The sequence below is a fragment of the Cynocephalus volans genome, chromosome 9 (genome assembly GCF_027409185.1).
Source record: "Cynocephalus volans isolate mCynVol1 chromosome 9, mCynVol1.pri, whole genome shotgun sequence".
Taxonomy (NCBI): domain Eukaryota; kingdom Metazoa; phylum Chordata; class Mammalia; order Dermoptera; family Cynocephalidae; genus Cynocephalus; species Cynocephalus volans.
This window is the reverse complement of record NC_084468.1, coordinates 56,996,695-57,009,009: the sequence shown is the minus strand read 5'-3', so window position 1 is coordinate 57,009,009 and position 12,315 is coordinate 56,996,695.

The following is a 12,315-nucleotide window of genomic DNA, read 5'->3' as shown; positions in this document are numbered from 1 at the left end:
CATAATTGCTTTCTTTTTTAATGAGTCATCATGGTCTCTTTATGCTACAGAGCTGTAGCTGAGAAGAGGTTGACCATTCAGGGATATTAGGAATTTCTCAGTACTCTTTGTATCTGTATGGGGCCACATGACTAGTTCTGTCTAATAGAACATAATGAAGTGATTTAAAAATGTGTATCCCTTCTCCATGCTCTCTTTCTCTTTCCATTGGCTTCATGTAGAAGATTATGGTGATCACTTAAGCCGGGTTTTAAACATGGTGGAAATATAAGGTAAAATGAGCCCAGGTCCCAGAACTACCATTTTGGAGAGAGCTGCCCAACAAACAGGAGGATAAGTTTAGGTTTTGCTTAATTAAGAAATAAACTGTTACTATGATTGAGGAATTATATGTACATCCAAATTTTATTCAACAGTATAACATGATTAGTTCAAAAGAGTGATTGGTTATACTGTATTCAGATGCTTCACCATAAATAAAGTCAATCTCTATTACAGTGCATAGATTTTTAGATATGCACAGATAAAAAAGTCTCTAAAAATTCTCACTTGAAAGCAGATTTTTAAAAATACTGTAAATTAATTTATTTGCAAAAGTTTCAGCCATTCTAAAGCTGCCACATCACACAGTTACCACAAAATTCTAACTTCAAGGCCTGTCGTTTTATTATGAGATGTGATTATTCATCTTGAACTAAAGTCTTCTGTTCTCTCGCCTTCCACATGACAAATGGAATTAACTGCTTTGCTGTTTAATCCCAATGAAGAATTAAATACATATTTGTTAGTGCTTCCTGTTATTTCAAAACAAACAACAATTTGAGCTCATGGGCTCAAGGGCAGCAGATACAATCTTGTGCAGCGAGAGTTTTTGTACTCAGCCTCGGTGATCAATCAATATACAGTGAATGTAATTCAGTAGTATGGTATAGTACATTCTTGATTAGGTGAATAGTGCTACATGCTTCAGTGGTAAAATGTTGTTAAGTTAATGAGACACTCAGATATAAATCTCTGTTTGTAATATCAAATCAAGAATGATTTCCAGTATTATTTTTCCTCAGTTTTGGTACCTCGTAGAAAGTAATAGGAGAGAATAGGCTAAGGATTAGAAATTAATTAGAAATAAGAAGATAGAGATTCCTACAATTCCTTCACTTGATAACGTATAATATCAGTTAACTTTTTATTTTTCCATTTTTCTGTTTCTAAAAGTTATAGTAATTATACACAGACACATGTAAAGATTAATGGGATGGATTCTGTTTATTATACTGCATTTCCTACAGTATATTTTAACGTAACATTACAAAACATCACTTTAGTGGTTCTCAGATTGAATTCCAGCCAGATGTTTTTTCTTAAGTTTCACAATATTAGCTTTAGAACTAGAAAACTAGAAAATGGTTTCATCTAGTTAATGTTGGGTTGCTAATTGAGGAGACTCTTGAAATTTCCTCTCCACACTTTTTATCAATGTGTTTAACTGTTACCTACATGTATGCATCTAACTGCCACTTAAAATAACTGGACAGGTTTTGAACAAAAATATGCATCCTCCTTGTCTTGAAGGAAGCACAGAGGCAAGCTTATGCAGCAACAGAGTCAGTCACAGAGGCCGGTTCTTGTAACTTAAATAGCATCCTGTGTTCGACCATACTTGAATTTCTCCCGAAGGTCGACAGAAGGAAGAGAAAAGAAGAGGTAGGGGAATAAGCAAAAGCCATTATTGTTTGTATAAAAACTGACATATATACTCCTATGAGTGACAGGCTATGTAAATATGAGGGGCAACATGATATTAAATTTCAAAGTGTCTTTGTTTTGTTGTTTTGAACAATACATTGTATGATAGCTGAGTAGGAAAAATTCAGATTAAAAAACAGCCTCAATTTGTATATACTTATTGCTTTTTAAAATATAAATTTATGGAATTTCAGAGATTGAAGGTCCTTAGAGCCCCACTCCTTCATCTAATACAGAAAGTGTAATATGTCCATGATTATACAGCTGGTCAGTGGGAAAGTGTCCCGCGCTACCGTCTCGCCAGCAAGAACGACGCGGCACACAAAGGATCCTTCTGCAGATCAGCTTTAATGCATCTTGAGAGGGAGAGCATAAGCTTGCCAAAAATGGAGACCCCGAGCGAGGGAACCCGCGCCCTTTATATAGAGACTGCTCCTCGCCTAGGACGTGCTCCTACCTTATTGGTGGCTGCCTAATCGGCCCAGGCGTGTTACCGAGCAGCCCTGCCCTCCACCGGAAATCAGCGCCATCTTGTAATGGCGATTTCGGGCAGCTCCTCACAGGAAAGCTAGGACCAGAATGCAAATATCACACATAGCTATTTTTGCCTTCATCTGTTTACTGTTCTTTTTATCGCATCAGTTCATTCAAAATAACATTTTTAGTACACGTTTTGAATTTTTTTAGCCAAACATCTACTGTAGTAATGTTCATGCTTTCCTTTCTCCAGTTGACCACCCTTAGGAACCCGTATTAGAATAAAAAGAAATGCAACATTTTTTACTTGCTGTTGTGATTTGAATTTCTAACTTTTATAATGACTATTTTAAACATCTAATGTAAATTGGTCTTCTTCAAAATAAAAGCATTTCTTTGAGAGATATTGAGAATATTCTTTCTTTGGAAAATGTCTGAGGCTACTCATACATGATTCAATGTAGCCCTATCTTAGATTTTGACAAAAATTCGGCCTACTTTAGGCTTACTCTATAAATATGCAACAGAAAAGGCAGAGAAAAAAGATCTCTAATACAACCTACTTTTCGGTTCTAAAAGCTGTATATAACTAAGAATGTGTTATTCTTTTTTCTTCTCTAAGTAAATATCTGAGCAAAAAATTGAATAGTTGCTTTAACATTAAATTCCTTGGTCTTTGTCAGGTTATCATAATACTGTTATTTAAGTGTAATGTTTTTATCTATGAGTTTGAATTGGACATGGATTTTATCCATTACCAGCACATGCCTACAGCCAGTTTCTAAATTGTATTGCTGCTGAATTGAATTGCTGTAAATAAATATAGATTAACACAGGTGTGGATTGAATAAAAGTTATCTTGTTCTAATTTGTGAAAGCCATTAGACTGAGTATTTGAAATTATATATTACAAGGGGTACTATAAATTATTTTCCTTCTGATGAAGGTCTGATCCATCACTGGCTCTGTCACCTGCCAAAAATAAATAAACAAATATAACCAATCATTGCTCATTATGTTTAATCATGTTTTTATTTTGGCAGATAACTTTTCATTAGTGAGAGGAAAAGTCCAGGCTTTGAAAAAAGTAAAAAGCAGAACAAAACAAAACAAAACAATAGAAAACCCAGAAACTGTCATTCTTCTATAGTCTGAGAAAGGGTTGAGAAGTGCTATGAATTATAAAGATAAAACAAAATTCTAATTCTCTAAATCTCTCCATATTTGTGTTTAATGTTTCATCAAAGACCTCTGGCCTTGCAATTATTATTTAATTAAATTCTTTCTAGTTCTGATGTGAGTACTAAAATACACGTCATGTATCACACATATTGTACACATGTAATATATGTAATATTCTATCTAGCAATCTAGCTGCTAGCTATCTAACTATCCAGATGTTGTTTTATCTACCTATCTCTCAATCTATTTATCTGTCTTCTTTGCTGTGCATATTGGGGATGTTAGAAATTGTTTTCTATTCAACCACATTATCTTTTAGAGATACCTGAAAGAATTTCAAACCCAGCCATAAATTCTGCTTTAAAGATGTGCTGCCTGTTGGTACTATAGGAAAGTATCCTAATGTAGTAACTTTCTTAGAGTCTGAAAACAAAAGGAATTTATAGGGCACATTTTGCTTCTTGGTGCCAAACTAGTGGGGAACCAAGACATCTTCAATTCTTATAAGAATTACACAAAATTATCTATTTAAAGTTGGCTGAGAAAGGCATGCATAGACATAAGGAAATGTCACAGATTACTTATTACTCAATGGTTAGTGTTCTTTGGTGATTTTTACAAGGGTTTCAGTGCCTTATAATGTGAACTTGAATAGAGATGGGGAAATTCATGAGTTATGCACAGTATAGCACTGGTTATAGTAATCACACACTTAAAGGAAATTGTTTAGAGTATGTAGAATCCTATAAAGCTTTACCCCTTTATTCACTGCCTTTTTCTCACTAGGTATATAGAACATTTTTAAACCACCAAGATACAAAGGAAAACTTGAATTAAGATCATAGGAGTGAAAACCTCCTTCTCATGGGTGAACAAATACACATACATTCAAATGTAATACAAATAATCATAAACGTTCTTATCCTCCCTTCTGCCTTCCTCCAACTACAAACTGAAAAGTAACCTTAAAAATGTACATATACAGTAGCACAATATTTATTAACATATTCATACATTTTCTGTCCTCTTTTCACAGTTTTTCCCACATGCTTTTCATTTTCAGATGTAGACAAGCTCCCAAATTTATATTTTTCTCATTTCAAAAAAAAAATTAGTATGAATTAACATGTACACAGTGGGAAATGACAAAGAAGCAGAGAATATGCAATTGCAAATCTGGAAGATTTCTCCTGTCCATCTGAACATCAGTTACCCACGTATGGAGAAGAGGCCATTCCAATACTGGGCCTCAGTAGAATGCCCATAGGGCATTCTAATAACCACTGTATTATATATATACATATATATATGTATATATATACACACACATATATATAATATACTGAATTGCATACATTACATAGTACAGAGTATATAATGCATAGTATATAGTGAGTAATATATAGTGTATAGTGTTTGCTCAGATTTTACTTGGTCTTTATATATAAGAATCTGCAAAGATTTCAATTTGTGATAAAACTTCAAGTTGAAAATCTCAATTTGCTCCTCTGTGATGTAGTTGCAAGGTGTTTCTTTTGGAGGGGTGCATTTTTCCACAGTATTATGGAGGTATAGTTGACAAATAAATTGGATATATTTAAGGTGCAAAATGTGATGTTTTGATTGAGATATACGTATATGTCTCCAGATATCATTAACATATCCATCATTTCATGTAGTTATATTTTTTTGTGCCAAGAACTTTAAGATCTATTCTCTTAGCAAATTTTAAGTATACAATACAGTATTATTAACTATAGCCAGCATGCTATACATTAAATCTTAAGAACTTATTGATCCCGCACAACTGAAAGTTTATAACATTGACCAACATCTCCACAATTTCCCCCAACCTCACCCCTTGTCAACCACCATTCTACTATTTGCTTCTATGAGTTTAACATCCTAAAATTCCACATATAAGTGAGATCACGCCTTATTCATTTTTCTATACCTGGCTCATTTTACATGGTAAAATGTCCTTTAGGTTCATTCATGATGTCCCAAATGACAACATTTTCTTCTTTTTGAGGCTAAATAATATTTCATTACAAAAATATACACCACATTTTCTTAATTCGTTTATCCATTGATGAACACTTAGGTTGATTACATATCTTGGCTATTGTGAATAATGCTCCAATGCACATGGGAGTGCAGATATCTCTTTGAAATACTCATTTCATTTCCTTTAAATATACACTCAGAAGTGGGATTGCTGGATCATGTGGTAGTTCTATTTTTGATTTTTTAAGGAACTCCATGCTGTTTTCCACAATAGCTGCCCCTGTTAACACTTCCAACAAAGTGCAAAGGGGTTCCCTTTTCTCCAAATCCTGGCTAACGCTTGTTATCTTTTTTCTTTTTTTGGCAATAGTCATTCTAATACCTGTGAGGTGATACCTCATTGTGGTTTTCATGTGAATTTTCCTGATGATTAGTGGTATTGAATATTTTTTTATATGTCTGTTGACCATTTATATGTTTTCTTTTGAGAAATGTCTGTTAAGGTCCTTTGCCCATTTTTTATTCACATTTTTTGTTTGTATTTCCTTGCTATTGAGTTGTTTGAGTTTCTTATATACTTTGGGTAGTAACCTCTTATCAGATGTATAGTTTGCAAATATTTTCTCCCATTCTGTATGTTGTCTCTTTACTCCATTTTGTTTCCTTTGCTGTGCAGAAACTTTTTTAGTTTGATGCAATTCCTTTTGTCTGTTTTTGCTTCTGTTGCCTGTTCTTTTGGGCCATATCCAAAAAAGTATCGCTTTTTCCTTATGTTTTCTTCTAGTGGTTTTGCAGTTTAAGGCCTTACATTTAAGTTTTTATTCCATTTTGAGTTGATTTTTGTATATGGGGTGAGATAGGATCTGATATCATTTTTTCTGCATGTGAATATTTGGTTTTCCCAGCGCCATTTACTGCAGAAACTATCCTTTCTCCATTGTGTGTTCTTGGCACCTTTAACTAAGATCAGTTGAGTATAAATTTATTTATTTATTTATTTATTTGTTTATTTGGGGGCTCTTTGTTTTGTTCCATTGATCTAAATGTTTATTTTTATGGTAGTACTATACTGTTTTGATTACTGTATCTTTGTAGCATATATTGTTTAAAATGTATTTATATATTTTTAATTGACACATAATTATACATATTTATGGTATACAGTGTGACATTTCAATACGTAAACACGGTGTACAATAGTCAAATCAGGGTAACTGGTATATTCATCACCCTGGATATTTATTATTATCTGTTTATTACTTCTTAGTGGTGAGAACATTCAAAATCCAGTCTTCCTGTTATTTTCAAATGTACAATGTATTTTTGTTAATTGAAATACTAGATATTAACCGTATCTTTGTACCCAGAAAAACTTTGTCTCTCTTGCTCAAGACGGCTTTGTCGTTTAGGGTCTTTTGAGATTCTGTATGAATTTTAGAGTTCTTTTTTTCTATTTTCATGAAAAATGCCACTGAAATTTTGATAGGGATTGCATTGAGTCCATAGATTGTTTTGGGTAGTATGGAAATTCTAAATTTTAATTCTTCCATTTCATGAGCATGGGATAGCTTTTCATTTATTGTGTCTACTTCAATTTCCTTCATCAATGTTTTATAATTTTCAGTGTATAGATCTTCCACCTCCTTCGGTAAATTTATTCGTGTTTCTTATGCTATCATAAATAGGATTGTTTTCTTAATTTCTTTTTCAGATATTCATTGTCAGTGTATAGAAATAGAACTGATTTTTGGATGTTGATTTTATTTCCTAAAACTTTACCATATTATTTTGTTATTTCTAACATTTGTTTTATTGTAGAGGAGTCTTTAGGGACTTCTGTATATAAGGTAATGTCATCTTAAAACAAGAAAATTTTACTTCTTTTTGTTAGTCTAGATAAAAGTTGGTCAATTTTGTTTCCTTTCAAAAATCAACTCTCACTTTTATTGGCCTTTTCTATTGTTTTTCCAGTCCCTATTTCAACTATGTATGCTCCAATCTTAATTATTTCCTTCCTTTCACTATATTTGGACTTAGTTTGTTTTCTTTGTCTAGTTTCCTTAGTTGCAACATTAGGTTGTTTATTTGATATCTTTTTTTTCCTTGATGTAAGCATTTATCATCATAAATTCCCACCTTAGAACTGCTTTTGGGGCATCACATAAGTTTTGGTATGTTGTGTTTCCATCTTCGTTTGTCTCAAGATAGTTTTTTATTTCCATTTTGATTTCTTCTTTGACTCATTGCTTGTTTGGGAGCATCTTATTTGATTTCCATATATTGTGTGAATTAAAAAAAATTCTTCCTCTTTTTGATTTCCAATCTCACACCATTATGGTTGGAAAAGATACTTGGTGTGATTTCCATCTCCCTAAATTTGTTAAGACTTGTTATGTAACCTAACATATGTATGCTAGAGAATATTCCATGTATGCTTGAACATAATGTATATTACGCTGCTGTTGCATGCAGTGTTCTGTATGTTACACTTCAGTGGCTGGTTCAGGATAGTTTTCAGGATTCATTATGTGCTATACCAGGAAAAATACATGTCTCTTATGTCTGACACCTTAAAGTTGATTCTGCTTCAAAGGAAGACAGTCTAGACCTGTTTTCTCCCTTAGACTAAACATTGACTATTACATAGAATAAAGTCAGGCTCCATTGTCTTTTCCTGTAATCCAGTATTTTCCAGTCTTATTTGTGTCTTTTAAACAATATTTATATGGCACATCAAGGTATAAGGACTTAGTGGAGTGTTGCTCCCCAAGGAGTCTGTGGATCCAGCAGCTTTGCCTGCAGCCCAGCTCCATATCTCCATACTTCTTTCTTGCACACAGGAATTTAGAAATATTCAGTCATTATTCCTATATTTTATATGTTCTTTCTTCAATATCAGGGATCAGGGTTGTGTTCCCCTTTTTATTCAGGAAGTTTCTTTATCTTTCTGTAACTTTGAGAAAGAAAATTGATATAAAGGGTTTGGAGTACCAGAAAGTACTCACAGCAACAGAAATGTGGCTCCTAAGGAAGTGGATATGTGTCTAGGGCACAGGAGCTGGGCAGTTCAGATTTCTAGTCACCAACAGAATAATGGGTAACAGCTTTTAGTCCCATCGAAGTGTTCCACTACATGAACACAGGAAAGTGAGGCTCAGAGCACTTAAGTGATAAATCAATACTATATAATATATAATAAGTCTCAGAAGAGAAACCAGGTCTTCTAACTTTGCTTAAGGACATGGAAATTCTCTAGACTTTCAAAATAAGATTTTCTAGGGGATGGGGCCAGGAATCTTCATTTTATTCTGCAGCTCAGGTGATGTCTTAGTTCCTTTGAACTGCTGTATCCTACCTTACGCTGGGTAGCTTATAAACAACAGAAAATTTATTTCTCACTGTTCACAGGCTGGAAAATCCAAGATCAAGATGCCAACAGATTCAGTGCCTGGTGAGGGCTCACTACCTGGTTCATAGATGGCCATCTTCTTGCTGTGTTCGCACATGGTGGAAGGGATGAGGGAACTCTCTGGGCCTCTTTTATAAGGGCTTAACATTCATGAACGCTGTGCCCTCATGACCTAGTCACTTTCCAAAGGCCCTATCTTCTGATACCATTGCCTTGAGGGTAAAGATTTCAACATATGAATTTTTAGGGAATATAAATATTTAGACCACAGAAGGTGATTTGGACATAGATTGTCTGTTTTGAAGCTGCCTCTCCTAAGCTACCTTGCACTTAGAGTTGTTTCTTCAGGAAGAAATTTTATTTAAAAAAAATCTTTTGAGAGATTTTTTAAATTGTTTATTGATTTTTATGGTGAGTTTCCAAGACTTCTTAAAAATTATGTAATATTTGATTACCTCTTCTTTCTGTAAAACAGTAGATGGTAATTGTAAACATTAGAGAAAAATGCAAAATTTTATGAAGAAAATAAAGTTAATCATAATTGCACCATCCAGTGATTATCACTACTAATATTTGGATGAGTTTTCTTTCTAACTTTAACTCCACGTTAACATAGGCTTATGTGTGCTTTTAAAATATTCACATATTTCAACTAATCTTGCATTTCATAAATATTTTCTGGTATTATTAAATATTTTTGGATTTTTTTGAATAAAGTTTTTACTGCTTGCATGTTTTCCATTTTGTCAGTATACTTCAGTGTAAACTAAGCTTGCATATTACTATAAATTTAAGTTATTTATAATTGTTTACAATCTTTGGGCATATATTTGCACAAATCTGTTATTATTTTGTAAGAATAATTTCTAGAACTGAAAAATACATTACCCAAAATACAATGTCTAGAAATACAAATGTCTAAAAATACAATTTCAAAGTAAAAATATTTAAAGCTTTTAATATATAAATGTGCTTCAAAAAGTTCATGGAAAGATTTGTATTATCTTTTAATTCTATTTTTCCATGAACATTTTAAATCCCCTTTGTATATCATCATTTTACTTTTCAGAAAAAAATATATGAATTTATATTTCCTGTAGTAATGCATAATTTACATTTTTTATTTCACTTATAGAAGACTAGGATATATACTTCATGCAACAGTACAACATAAAGCACAATTTTGCATGGGGGACTTTTGTTAAAAATTTTATACATAAATATTATAAAAATATAATCCCAAAACTATGTTCCATGAGCCACTGTAGACAAAAGGGTTTTGTGGTAAATATTATGTTACTTTTGGAGATTTGTAATACAGATCAAGTAAATAAGACTAAAATGCTCTGCAGTAAATAAATGCATTTAACCAAGTTATGTTCAGTGTTCCAAGACTCAACAGAACACAGACCCTTTTGCTGTGGACTGATGTTCCCTGACAACTTGGTCCCTACTGTCACAGTGTAAAGAGGGTGGGAAATCCAACTGTGGAAATTAAAAGGTGGGGCCTTGAAGGGGTGATTAGATTGTGAGGTTAGATTGTGAGGACTACCCATGTGAATGGATTTATTCAGTTTTGGAATAATGGGCATGGATCTGGAGGTTTTAAAAGGAGAGTGCATGAGGAGCTATTTCTCTCTCTGCTCCACCATCTTCTGCCATGTGAGACTCCTGCATTGCTGTAAAGCCACCAATAAAGAAGACCTTCACCAGATGTATTCCCTGGACTTTGCACTTTCTGGCCTCTGCACTTTCTGGCCTCTGAAACTATAAGCAATAAATAGTTTGTTTATAAATCACCCAGTTCCAGGTATTTGGCTATAAGCAACAGAAACAGACAAATATATCTTTCCTGATATAACATATTACAATTTAAATATTGTACAGAATAAATGTTGGAATATAAAATCCTTCGAGGATCTACCATAGAAATAAATATGTAGTATGGAAAGAGAATTTGGAATTGTTTATTTTAGCAGTATGCGTTGATAAGAAAGATTTTTCTTCAGTGATGGGGAACTAAAAAAAAAAAACCAGCTTGGGTTCTATTCTAAGTGAATGTATTAAGTTCTTGGCTATTAAATGATATTTGACTATATAGAACATGTATTAAAAATAATTGCATTTAATCGTTCACGAAAATTATGTAGAGAGACTTTTTTCTGTAAGTTGACTTTTGTTTTTTTTGCTTTTCGAGGTAAAGCTGATAAGTTAGTCTGCTCAGACTGGCTCAATATCTTAAAAGAAAATATATTTTACTTAATATATTATTAGAATATCAAGTATTGATGAGATGGGTGAGTTAGAACTTTTCACACTGGTGTTACGGATGAATTTTTGTACAACCACTGTGGAAAACAATATGGCATTATTAGGAAAAAGTGAAGATATGCACAAGTATAACCAGCAATTCTATCCCTTACAATATGCCCCTCAAGAGCACTTGAATAAATAACCTTGAGAAACTATCATACATGAGGACTTGGAAACAGTAATATATAAAAGAATATTTATATCAAAACTGCTTGTAATTAAAAAACAAAACCAACACTTGAAATACTGTGAATGCCATCAACAGAAGATGGGATATATAAACTGTTTTATATTCATACAGTAAATAATACTGCAGTGCAGTGAAAATGAATAATCATAATTAATCTAACAAAACTATGAAGAAACTTTTCAAAAAGGTTCTGAAGGATATATACATTACATTTCCAATTATATAAAGATCAAAAATAGACAAAGTGAAGCAGGCGTGAGAGGGATACAAATGTATGTGGTATAACTATTAAAAAAAGAGCAACTTTAAATATGATGCTCTCTAGGACACAGAAGAGAAATAGCGTGGAATTTAGGAGAACATGTGAAACATCGAATGTTTTTTTAATGATTTACTTCTTAAGCTGGTGGTGAGTAAATGGATGTTTATTTATACATCTTTACAATTTACAATTACAATTAATTATTTATAATGTGTATTATAAATAGCATTTTGCTGTTAACATTCAGTATACTTAAAAAATGTTATAAAATTTTAAAACATTACATGAATCTTTGTTTCATTATAAGTTGGTTTTATGAACTTAGACAAATATGACTCCATATGGGCTTACAAGGATTTTTCTGAACAGACACAGACACAATACATAATTAATGACTTTAAACATTGAATGATTGAGAAATACTACACAGAATAAAGCACACTCCCATTACTGTCATTAAAAGAAAAAAAAAACAATGCTGATATTCACATGTATCTATAAATCTAGACCTACAGATAGTTACATAGATACATACCTATTATATTTTCAACACACATATATTGAATACCTGTAATACCAGCTACTGCTCTAGACGTTTGAGATACATCAGTGAACAAAGCAAAGATCCCATCCCATTTGAGCTTACAATCTAGTGGGGAGATATTATAAAATATAAATAGGACATAAACTATGATTATAGAAGGTTAGAAAAAAAATGTTCTGGAAGAA